Here is a 12,500-nt window from a genome sequence, read left to right as displayed (position 1 = left end):
TCTAACAGAACACAGAGGGTGTTCTTTAATGCAAGCCTCTCCCAACATAATCCAGGTAGAATCAGGAATTCCCCAGGGCAGCTGTCTAGGCCCCTTACTTTTTTCAGTCTTTACTAAACGACATGCCACTGGCTTTGAGTAAACCCTAAACCTCAACTACATCTCGTAATGAATAATGTGGAAATTGAGCAAGTTGAGTAGACTAAACTGCTTGGAGTAACCCTGGATTGTAAACTGTCATGGTCAAAACATATTGATACAACAGCAGCTAAGATGTGGAGAAGTCTGTCCATAATAAAGTGCTGCTCTACCTTAACAGCACTATCAACAAGGCAGGTCCTACAGGCCCTAGTTTTGTCACACCTGGACTACTGTTCTGTCATGTGGTCAGGTGCCACAAAGAGGGACTTGGGAAAATTACAGTTGGCTCAGAACAGGGCAGCATGACTGGCCCTTAAACGTGCACGTAGAGCTAACATTAATGACATGCATGTCAGTCTCTCATGGCTCAAAGTGGAAGAGAGATTGACTTCATCACTACTTGTTTTTGTAAGAAGTGTTGACAAGCTGAATGCGCCGAGCGGTCTGTTTAAACTACTAGCACACAGCTCAGACACCCATGCATACCCCACAAGACATGTCACCAGAGGGCTCTTCACAGTCCCCAAGTCCCAGAACAGACTATGGGAGGCGCACAGTACTACATAGAGCCATGACTACATGGAACTCTATTCCACATCAAGTAACTGATGCAAGCAGTAGAATCAGATTTAAAAAACAGATAAAAATACACCTCATGGAACAGCAGGGACTGTGAAGAGACACACACACACACAGACACACACGTACACATAACATACACACTCTGTAGCTCAGCTGGTAGAGCATGGTGCTTGTAACGCCAAGGTAGTGGGTTCGATCCCCGGGACCACCCATACACACAAATGTATGCACGCATGACTGTAAGTCGCTTTGGATAAAAGCGTCTGCTAAATGGCTTATTATTATTATTATTATTATTATTATTATTATTATTATTATAACATACACCTGTATTGTGTGCTATAGTAGAGTAGTGGCATTTTAATGTTTCAAAATTGTATTAATTTAATTTTAATCTACAGTTGAAGTCGGAAGTTTACATACACTTAGGTTGGAGTCATTAAAACTCGTTTTTCAACCACTCCACAAATTTCTTGTTAACAAACTATAGTTTTGGCAAGTCGGTTAGGACATCTACTTTGTGCATGACACAAGTCATTTTTCCAACAATTGTTTACAGACAGATTATTTCACTTATAATTCACTGTATCACAATTCCAGTGGGGTCAGAAGTTTACATTCACTAAGTTGACTGTGCCTTTTAAACAGCTTGGAAAATTCCAGAAAATGATGTCATGGCTTTAGAAGCTTCTGATAGGCTAATTGACATTTGAGTCAATTGAAGGTGTACCTGTGGATGTATTTCAAGGCCTACCTTCAAACTCAGTGCCTCTTTGCTTGACATCATGGGGAAATCAAACGAAATCAGACAAGACCCCATGGGAAAAAAAATGGTAGACCTCCACAAGTCTGGTTATCCTTGGGAGCAATTTCCAAACGCCTGAAGGTACCACGTTCATCTGTACAAACAATAGTACGCAAGTATAAACACCATGGGACCACGCAGCCGTCATACCGCTCAGGAAGGAGATGCGTTCTGTCTCCAAGAGACGAACGTACTTTGGTGCGAAAAGTGCAAATCAGTCCCAGAACAACAGCAAAGGACCTTATGAAGATGCTGGAGGGAACAGGTACAAAAGTATCTATATCCACAGTCAAACGAGTCTATCAACATAACCTGAAAGGCCGCTCAGCAAGGAAGAAGCCACTGCTCCAAAACCGCCATAAAAAAGCCAGACTACGGTTTGCAACTGCACATGGGGACAAAGATCGTACTTTTTGGAGAAATGTCCTCTGGTCTGATGAAACAAAAATAGAACTGTTTGGCCATTATGACCATCGTTATGTTTGGAGGAAAAAGGGGGTTGCTTGCAAGCCGAAGAACACCATCCCAACCATGAAGCACGGGGTGGCAGCATCATGCTGTGGGGGTGCTTTGCTGCAGGAGGGACTGGTGCACTTCACAAAATAGATGGTATCATGAGGAAGGAAAATGATGTGGATATATTGAAGCAACATCAAGACATCAGTCAGGAAGTTAAAGCTTGGTCGCAAATGGTTCTTCCAAATGGACAATGACCTCAAGCATACTTCCAAAGTTATGGCTTAAGGACAACAAAGTCAAGGTATTGGAGTGGCCATCACAAAGCCCTGACCTCAATCCTATAGAACATTTGTGGGCAGAACTGAAAAAGCGTGTGCGAGCAAGGAGGCCTACAAACCTGACTCAGTTACACCAGCTCTGTCAGGAGGAATGGGACAAAAATTCACCCAGCTTATTGTGGGAAGCTTGTGAAAGGCTACCTGAAACGTTTGACCCAAGTTAAACAATTTAAAGGCAATGCTACCAAATACTAATTGAGTGTATGTAAGCTTCTGACCCACTGGGAATGTGATGAAAGAAATAAAACCTGAAATAAATCATTCTCTCTACTATTATTCTGACATTTCACATTCTTAAAATAAAGTGGTGATCCTAACTGACCTAAGACAGGGAATTTTTACTAGGATTAAATGTCAGGAATTGTGAAAATCTGTTTAAATGTATTTGGCTAAAGTATATGTAAACTTCCGACTTCAACTCTATACAGTGGGGGAAAAAAGTATTTAGTCAGCCACCAATTGTGCAAGTTCTCCCACTTAAAAAGATGAGAGAGGCCTGTAATTTTCATCATAGGTACACGTCAACTATGACAGACAAAATGAGAAAAAGAAATCCAGAAAATCACATTGTAGGATTTTTAATGAATTTATTTTAGGGATTATGTCTGTCTGGCCTTCAGCCATGACTTTATGTTCACTGGTCTGATTGGCCTTCAGCCATGTCTTGATGTTATTTGTGAAGGTGTGATAGGTGGGGCAGTTGTGTGTGTCTGATGGCAGTTTGTTCCAGACATGGGAAGCTCTCACAGAGAAAGCAGATTGACTAAAGGTGCTTTTCCTTAAGGGAACTATACGGTCACCTCTCATGGTGCTTTTCCTTAAGGGAACTATATGGTGCTTTTCCTTAAGGGAACTATACGGTCACCTCTCATGGTGCTTTTCCTTCAGGGAACTATACGGTCACCTCTCATGGTGCTTTTCCTTCAGGGAACTATACGGTCACCTCTCATGGTGCTTTTCCTTCAGGGAACTACACGGTCACCTCTCATGGTGCTTTTCCTTCAGGGAACTATACGGTCACCTCTCATGGTGCTTTTCCTTCAGGGAACTATACGGTCACCTCTCATGGTGCTTTTCCTTCAGGGAACTATACGGTCACCTCTCATGGTGCTTTTCCTTCAGGGAACTACACGGTCACCTCTCATGGTGCTTTTCCTTCAGGGAACTATCACGGTCACCTCTCATGGTGCTTTTCCTTCAGGGAACTATACGGTCACCTCTCATGGTGCTTTTCCTTCAGGGAACTATACGGTCACCTCTCATGGTGCTTTTCCTTAAGGGAACTATACGGTCACCTCTCATGGCAGCACCTTGTGGTCCTCTGTAGCTCAATTGGTAGAGCACGGCGCTTGTAACGCCAGGGTAGTGGGTTCGATTCCCCGGGACCACCCATACGTAAAAATGTATGCGCACATGACTAAGTCGCTTTGGATAAAAGCGTCTGCTAAATGGCATATTAATATTATTATTACCTTGTGGACCTGCTGCCGTGGGGGTTGGGTTTTCTGTTAGACTAAAGTACTAAGTGGAGGCGGGAGGAGCCAGGAAATGTATGATCTGGAATACAAGACATGTCGGTGTATTGTAGGTACTCTACTCACGTCAGCAGGGTCACATGATTTAAAGATGGCCGTTATTATGGCCGACTTCCAGACCCTTGGAAACCCCCCACCCCAATAGATGTGTTGGTAACCTTAGTAATGGGGCATAGTGAGTGACTCTTTGTAGTTTTTAAGAAAGGTAGAGTCCAGCCCAAACACATCTTTGGCTTTAGATTTCTTTAGTGAGCTAAATCACCTTGTTCACCTCTTGACCCAGAAACCTTCCTTATGATGAAGACTGTTTTGAGTTTCATTCTGTCTTTATGTGCCCCTGATGGAGTTTGTGATTTTTTTTAATGACCTCTGGTGCTCCTCCCTCCCTCCCTCCCTCCTCTGGTGCTCCTCCCTCCCTCCCTCCCTCCTCTGGTGCTCCTCCCTCCCTCCCTCCCTCCTCTGGTGCTCCTCCCTCCCTCCCTCCCTCCTCTGGTGCTCCTCCCTCCCTCCCTCCCTCCTCTGGTGCTCCTCCCTCCCTCCCTCCCTCCCTCCCTCCTCTGGTGCTCCTCCCTCCCTCCCTCCCTCCTCTGGTGCTCCTCCCTCCCTCCTCTGGCTGCATCCTCCCTCCCTCCCTCCCTCCTCTGGCTGCATCCTCCCTCCCTCCCTCCCTCCTCTGGCTGCATCCTCCCTCCCTCCCTCCCTCCTCTGGTGCTCCTCCCTCCCTCCTCTGGTGCTCCTCCCTCCCTCCCTCCCTCCTCTGGTGCTCCTCCCTCCCTCCTCTGGTGCTCCTCCCTCCCTCCCTCCCTCCGGTGCTCCTCCCTCCCTCCCTCCCTCCTCTGGCTGCATCCTCCCTCCCTCCCTCCTCTGGTGCTCCTCCCTCCCTCCCTCCCTCCCTCCTCTGGTGCTCCTCCCTCCCTCCCTCCCTCCCTCCTCTGGTGCTCCTCCCTCCCTCCCTCCCTCCCTCCTCTGGTGCTCCTCCTCCCTCCCTCCCTCCCTCCTCTGGTGCTCCTCCCTCCCTCCCTCCCTCCCTCCTCTGGTGCTCCTCCCTCCCTCCCTCCCTCCCTCCTCTGGTGCTCCTCCCTCCCTCCCTCCCTCCCTCCTCTGGTGCTCCTCCCTCCCTCCCTCCCTCCCTCCTCTGGTGCTCCTCCCTCCCTCCCTCCCTCCTCTGGTGCTCCTCCCTCCCTCCCTCCCTCTGGCTGCATCCTCCTAACTGTTTTATAAACCATAATTCCATGTATGATTAAACCCCTGGAGCTGTGGCAGGGGTCTGGGTGTAGCTTGGCAGCCGTGGCAGGGGTCTGGGTGTAGCTTGGCAGGGGTCTGGGTGTAGCTTGGCAGCCGTGGCAGGGGTCTGGGTGTAGCTTGGCAGCCGTGGCAGGGGTCTGGGTGTAGCTTGGCAGGGGTCTGGGTGTAGCTTGGCAGCTGTGGCAGGGGTCTGGGTGTAGCTTGGCAGGGGTCTGGGTGTAGCTTGGCAGGGGTCTGGGTGTAGCTTGGCAGGGGTCTGGGTGTAGCTTGGCAGGGGTCTGGGTGTAGCTTGGCAGGGGTCTGGGTGTAGCTTGGCAGGGGTCTGGGTGTAGCTTGGCAGGGGTCTGGGTGTAGCTTGGCAGGGGTCTGGGTGTAGCTTGGCAGCTGTGGCAGGGGTCTGGGTGTAGCTTGGCAGGGGTCTGGGTGTAGCTTGGCAGCCGTGGCAGGGGTCTGGGTGTTTTTTTTTTTTTTTTTTATTTCACCTTTATTTAACCAGGTAAGCCAGTTGAGAACAGGTTCTCATTTACAACTGCGACCTGGCCAAGACAAAGCAAAGTAGTGCAACAAAAACAACACAGAGTTACATATGGGGTAAAAAAACATAAAGTCAGAGATACAACAGAAAATATATATACAGTGTGTGCAAATGTAGCAAGTTATGGAGGTAAGGCAATAAATAGGCTATAGTGCAGAATAATTACAATAGTATTAACACTGGAATGCTAGATGTGCAAGAGATTATGTGCAAATAGAGATACTGGACTGCAAAAGAGCAAATTAAATAACAATATAGGGATGAGGTAGTTGGGTGGGCTAATTTCAGATGGGCTGTGTACAGGTGCAGTGATCGGTAAGGTGCTCTGACAACTGATGCTTAAAGTTATTGAGGGAGATAAGAGTCTCCAGCTTCAGAGATTTTTGCAATTCGTTCCAGTCATTGGCAGCAGAGAACTGGAAGGAATGGCGGCCAAAGGAGGTGTTGGCTTTGGGAATGACCAGTGAGATATACCTGCTGGAGCGCAGACTACGGGTGGGTGCTGCTATGGTGACCAATGAGCTAAGATAAGGCGGGGATTTGCCTAGCAGTGATTTATAGATGGCCTGGAGCCAGTGGGTTTGACGACGAACATGTAGTGAGGACCAGCCAACAAGAGCGTACAGGTCACAGTGGTGGGTAGTGTATGGGGCTTTGGAGACAAAACGGATGGCACTGTGATAGACTACATCCAATTTGCTGAGTAGAGTGTTGGAGGCTATTTTATAAATGACATCGCCGAAGTCAAGGATCGGTAGGATAGTCAGTTTTACGAGGGCATGTTTGGCAGCATGAGTGAAGGAGGCTTTGTTGCGAAATAGGAAGCCGATTCTAGATTTAACTTTGGATTGGAGATTCTTTATGTGAGTCTGGAAGTTGAGTTTACAGTCTAACCAGACACCTAGATATTTGTAGTTGTCCACATACTCTAGGTCAGACCCGTCAGAGTGGTGATTCTAGTCGGGTGGGCGGGTGCTAGCAGCGTTCGATTGAAAAGCATGCATTTAGTTTTACTAGTGTTTAAGAGCAGTTGAAGGCTACTGAAGGATTGTTGTATGGCATTGAAGCTCGTTTTGGAGGTTTGTTAACACAGTGTCCAATGAAGGGCCAGATGTATACAAAATGGTGTCGTCTGCGTAGAGGTGGATCTGAGAGTCACCAGCAGCAAGAGCGACATCATTGATATACACAGAGAAAAGTGTCGGCCCAAGAATTGAACCCTGTGGCACCCCCATAGAGACTGCCATAGGTCCAGACAACAGGCCCTCCGATTTGACACACTGAACTCTATCTGAGAAGTAGTTGGTGAACCAGGCGAGGCAGTCATTTGAGAAACCAAGGCTATTTAGTCTGCCAATAAGAATGCGGTGGTTGACAGAGTCGAAAGCCTTGGCCAGGTCGATGAAGACGGCTGCACAGTACTGTCTATTATCAATCGCGGTTATAATATCGTTTAGGACCTTGAGCGTGGCTGAAGTGCACCCGTGACCAGCTCGGAAACCAGATTGCATAGCGGAGAAGGTACGGTGGTATTCGAAATGGTCGATGATCTGTTTATTAACTTGGCTTTCGAATACTTTCGAAAGGCAGGGCAGGATGGATATAGGTCTGTAGCAGTTTGGATCTAGAGTGTCACCCCCTTTGAAGAGGGGGATGACCGCGGCAGCTTTCCAATCTCTGGGGATCTCAGACGTTATGAAGGAGAGGTTGAACAGACTAGTAATAGGGGTTGCGACAATTTCGGCGGCTAGTTTTAGGAAGAAAGGGTCCAGATTGTCTAGCCCAGCTGATTTGTAGGGGTCCAGATTTTGCAGCGCTTTCAAAACATCAGCTGTCTGAATTTGTGTGAAGGAGAAGCGGGGGGCATGGGCAAGTTGCAGCAGAGGGTGCAGAGTTGGTGGCCGGGTTAGTGGTAGCCAGATGGAAAGCATGGCCAGCTGTAGCAAAATGCTTGTTGAAATTCTCGATTATTGTAGATTTATCGGTGGTGATAGTGTTTCCTAGCCTCAGTGCAGTGGGCAGCTGGGAGGAAGTGCTCTTATTCTCCATGGACTTTACAGTGTCCCAAAACTTTTTTGGAGTTAGTGCTACAGGATGCAAATTTCTGTTTGAAAAAGTTAGCCTTTGCTTTCCTGACTGCTTGTGTATATTGGTTCCTAACTTCCTGAAAAGTTGCATATCGCGGGGGCTATTTGATGCTAATGCTGTACGCCACAGGATGTTTTTGTGCTGGTCAAGGGCAGTCAAGTCTGAGGAGAACCAGGGGCTATATCGGTTCTTAGTTCTGTATTTTTTGAATGGGGCATGTTTATTTAAGATTGAGAGGAAATTACTTTTAAGGAACAACCAGGCATCCTCTACTGACGGAATGAGATCTATATCCATCCAGGATACCTGGGCCAGGTCAATTAGGAAGGCCTCCTCGCTAAAGTGTTTTAGGGAGCGTTTGACAGTGATGAGGGGTGGTTGTTTGACCGCGGACCCGTTACGGACGCAGGCAATAAGGCAGTGATCGCTGAGATCCTGGTTGAAGACAGCTGAGGTGTATTTAGAGGGTATGTTAGTCAGGATGATATCTATGAGGGTACCTATGTTTAAGGATTTAGGGTTGTACCTGGTAGGTTCGTTGATAATTTGCGTGAGGTTGAGGGCATCTAGCTTGGATTGTAGGATGGCTGGGGTATTAAGCATATCCCAATTTAGGTCACCAAGCAGTACAAACTCAGAGGATAAATGGGGGGCAATCAATTCACATATGGTGTCCAGGGCACAGCTGGGGGCTGAGGGGGTCTGTAGCAAGCGGCAACAGTGAGAGACTTATTTCTGGAAAGGTGGATTTTTAGAAGTAGAAGCTCAAACTGTTTGGGCACAGACCTGGATAGTATGATAGAGCTCTGTAGGCTATCTCTACAGTAGATTGCAACTCCACCCCCTTTGGCAGTTCTATCTAGACGGAAAATGTTATAGTTGGGGATGGAAATTTCAGAATTTTTGGTGGCCTTCCTGAGCCAGGATTCAGACACTGCTAGAACATCAGGGTTGGCAGAGTGTGCTAACGCAGTGAATAACTCAAACTTAGGAAGTAGACTTCTGATATTTATGTGCAAGAAACCAAGACTTTTGCGATTACAGAAGTCAACAAATGATAGCTCCTGGGGAGTAGGAGTGATACTGGGGACTACAGGGCCTGGGTTAGCCTCTACATCACCAGAGGAACAGAGGAGGACTAGAATAAGGATACGGCTAAAGGCTTTAAGAACTGGTCTTCTAGTGCGTTGGGTACATAGAATAAAGGGGGCAGATTTCCGGGTGTTATAGAAAAGATTCAGGGCATTATGTACAGACAAGGATATGGAAGGATATGAGTAAAGTGGAGGTAAACCTTGGCAGGGTAGCTTGGCAGGGGTCTGGGTGTAGCTTGGCAGCTGTGGCAGGGGTCTGGGTGTAGCTTGGCAGCCGTGGCAGGGGTCTGGGTGTAGCTTGGCAGCTGTGGCAGGGGTCTGGGTGTAGCTTGGCAGCTGTGGCAGGGGTCTGGGTGTAGCTTGGCAGCTGTGGCAGGGGTCTGGGTGTAGCTTGGCAGGGGTCTGGGTGTAGCTTGGCAGCTGTGGCAGGGGTCTGGGTGTAGCTTGGCAGGGGTCTGGGTGTAGCTTGGCAGCCGTGGCAGGGGTCTGGGTGTAGCTTGGCAGGGGTCTGGGTGTAGCTTGGCAGGGGTCTGGGTGTAGCTTGGCAGGGGTCTGGGTGTAGCTTGGCAGCTGTGGCAGGGGTCTGGGTGTAGCTTGGCAGGGGTCTGGGTGTAGCTTGGCAGCTGTGGCAGGGGTCTGGGTGTAGCTTGGCAGCCGTGGCAGGGGTCTGGGTGTAGCTTGGCAGCCGTGGCAGGGGTCTGGTTGTAGCTTGGCAGGGGTCTGGGTGTAGCTTGGCAGCCGTGGCAGGGGTCTGGGTGTAGCTTGGCAGCCGTGGCAGGGGTCTGGGTGTAGCTGTGGCAGGGGTCTGGGTGTAGCTTGGCGCCGTGGCAGGGGTCTGGGTGTAGCTTAGCAGGGGTCTGGGTGTAGCTTGGCAGGGGTCTGGGTGTAGCTTGGCAGCTGTGGCAGGGGTCTGGGTGTAGCTTGGCAGCCGTGGCAGGGGTCTGGGTGTAGCTTGGCAGCTTTGGGTTTTAGACGTGTTCAGCTGTAGGACGTCCTCTAATCTCTGATGTTGCTGATCCTGACCAGACAGTATGTGACTGACTGTAGTGTGTTTCTACTGGTTACTGTCTGACTGTAGTGTGTTTCTACTGGTTACTGACTGACTGTAGTGTGTTTCTACTGGTTACTGACTGTAGTGTGTTTCTACTGGTTACTGTCTGACTGACTGTAGTGTGTTTCTACTGGTTACTGTCTGACTGACTGTAGTGTGTTTCTACTGGTTACTGACTGACTGACTGTAGTGTGTTTCTACTGGTTACTGTCTGACTGTAGTGTGTTTCTACTGGTTACTGTCTGACTGTAGTGTGTTTCTACTGGTTACTGACTGACTGTAGTGTGTTTCTACTGGTTACTGACTGTAGTGTGTTTCTACTGGTTACTGTCTGACTGACTGTAGTGTGTTTCTACTGGTTACTGTCTGACTGACTGTAGTGTGTTTCTACTGGTTACTGTCTGACTGACTGTAGTGTGTTTCTACTGGTTACTGACTGACTGACTGTAGTGTGTTTCTACTGGTTACTGTCTGACTGTAGTGTGTTTCTACTGGTTACTGACTGACTGACTGTAGTGTGTTTCTACTGGTTACTGACTGACTGACTGTAGTGTGTTTCTACTGGTTACTGACTGACTGACTGTAGTGTGTTTCTACTGGTTACTGACTGACTGACTGTAGTGTGTTTCTACTGGTTACTGACTAACTGACTGACTGTAGTGTGTTTCTACTGGTTACTGACTGACTGTAGTGTGTTTCTACTGGTTACTGTCTGACTGTAGTGTGTTTCTACTGGTTACTGACTGTAGTGTGTTTCTACTGGTTACTGACTGACTGACTGTAGTGTGTTTCTACTGGTGACTGACTGACTGTAGTGTGTTTCTACTGGTTACTGACTGACTGACTGACTGACTGTAGTGTGTTTCTACTGGTTACTGTCTGACTGACTGTAGTGTGTTTCTACTGGTTACTGACTGACTGACTGTAGTGTGTTTCTACTGGTTACTGTCTGACTGTAGTGTGTTTCTACTGGTTACTGACTGACTGACTGTAGTGTGTTTCTACTGGTTACTGTCTGACTGACTGTAGTGTGTTTCTACTGGTTACTGTCTGACTGACTGTAGTGTGTTTCTACTGGTTACTGACTGACTGACTGTAGTGTGTTTCTACTGGTTACTGACTGACTGTGGTGTGTTTCTACTGGTTACTGACTGACTGACTGTAGTGTGTTTCTACTGGTTACTGACTGACTGACTGTAGTGTGTTTCTACTGGTTACTGTCTGACTGACTGTAGTGTGTTTCTACTGGTTACTGTCTGACTGACTGTAGTGTGTTTCTACTGGTTACTGACTGACTGACTGTAGTGTGTTTCTACTGGTTACTGTCTGACTGTAGTGTGTTTCTACTGGTTACTGACTGACTGACTGTAGTGTGTTTCTACTGGTTACTGACTGACTGACTGTAGTGTGTTTCTACTGGTTACTGTCTGACTGACTGTAGTGTGTTTCTACTGGTTACTGTCTGACTGACTGTAGTGTGTTTCTACTGGTTACTGACTGACTGACTGTAGTGTGTTTCTACTGGTTACTGACTGACTGACTGTAGTGTGTTTCTACTGGTTACTGACTGACTGACTGTAGTGTGTTTCTACTGGTTACTGACTGACTGACTGTAGTGTGTTTCTACTGGTTACTGACTGACTGTCTGACTGTAGTGTGTTTCTACTGGTTACTGACTGACTGACTGTCTGACTGTAGTGTGTTTCTACTGGTTACTGACTGACTGACTGTCTGACTGTAGTGTGTTTCTACTGGTTACTGACTGACTGTCTGACTGTGGTGTGTTTCTACTGGTTACTGACTGACTGTGGTGTGTTTCTACTGGTTACTGACTGACTCTGGTGTGTTTCTACTGGTTACTGACTGACTGTGGTGTGTTTCTACTGGTTACTGACTGACTGTGGTGTGTTTCTACTGGTTACTGTCTGACTGACTGTAGTGTGTTTCTACTGGTTACTGACTGACTGACTGTAGTGTGTTTCTACTGGTTACTGACTGACTGACTGTAGTGTGTTTCTACTGGTTACTGACTGACTGTGGTGTGTTTCTACTGGTTACAGTCTGACTGACTGTAGTGTGTTTCTACTGGTTACTGACTGACTGACTGTAGTGTGTTTCTACTGGTTACTGACTGACTGACTGTAGTGTGTTTCTACTGGTTACTGACTGACTGACTGTAGTGTGTTTCTACTGGTTACTGTCTGACTGACTGTAGTGTGTTTCTACTGGTTACTGACTGACTGTGGTGTGTTTCTACTGGTTACTGACTGACTGTGGTGTGTTTCTACTGGTTACTGACTGACTGACTGACTGTAGTGTGTTTCTACTGGTTACTGACTGTCTGACTGACTGTAGTGTGTTTCTACTGGTTACTGACTGTAGTGTGTTTCTACTGGTTACTGACTGACTGTCTGACTGTAGTGTGTTTCTACTGGTTACTGACTGACTGACTGTCTGACTGTAGTGTGTTTCTACTGGTTACTGACTGACTGACTGTCTGACTGTAGTGTGTTTCTACTGGTGACTGACTGACTGTCTGACTGTAGTGTGTTTCTACTGGTTACTGACTGACTGTCTGACTGTGGTGTGTTTCTACTGGTTACTGACTGACTGTGGTGTGTTTCTAC

At 47.6% G+C, this 12,500-nt stretch overlaps 1 protein-coding gene across 1 annotated transcript in view; it reads left to right on the top strand.

Annotated features, from left to right (window-relative positions):
* The window catches only part of LOC121555982 (fascin), a 47,622-nt gene that overhangs the window by 24,077 nt on the left and 11,045 nt on the right, over window positions 1–12,500 (top strand).

This window comes from Coregonus clupeaformis, unplaced genomic scaffold (genome assembly GCF_020615455.1).
Source record: "Coregonus clupeaformis isolate EN_2021a unplaced genomic scaffold, ASM2061545v1 scaf0656, whole genome shotgun sequence".
In the NCBI taxonomy this organism is placed as follows: Eukaryota; Metazoa; Chordata; class Actinopteri; order Salmoniformes; family Salmonidae; genus Coregonus; species Coregonus clupeaformis.
This window is presented reverse-complemented; position numbering and strand designations above follow the sequence as displayed.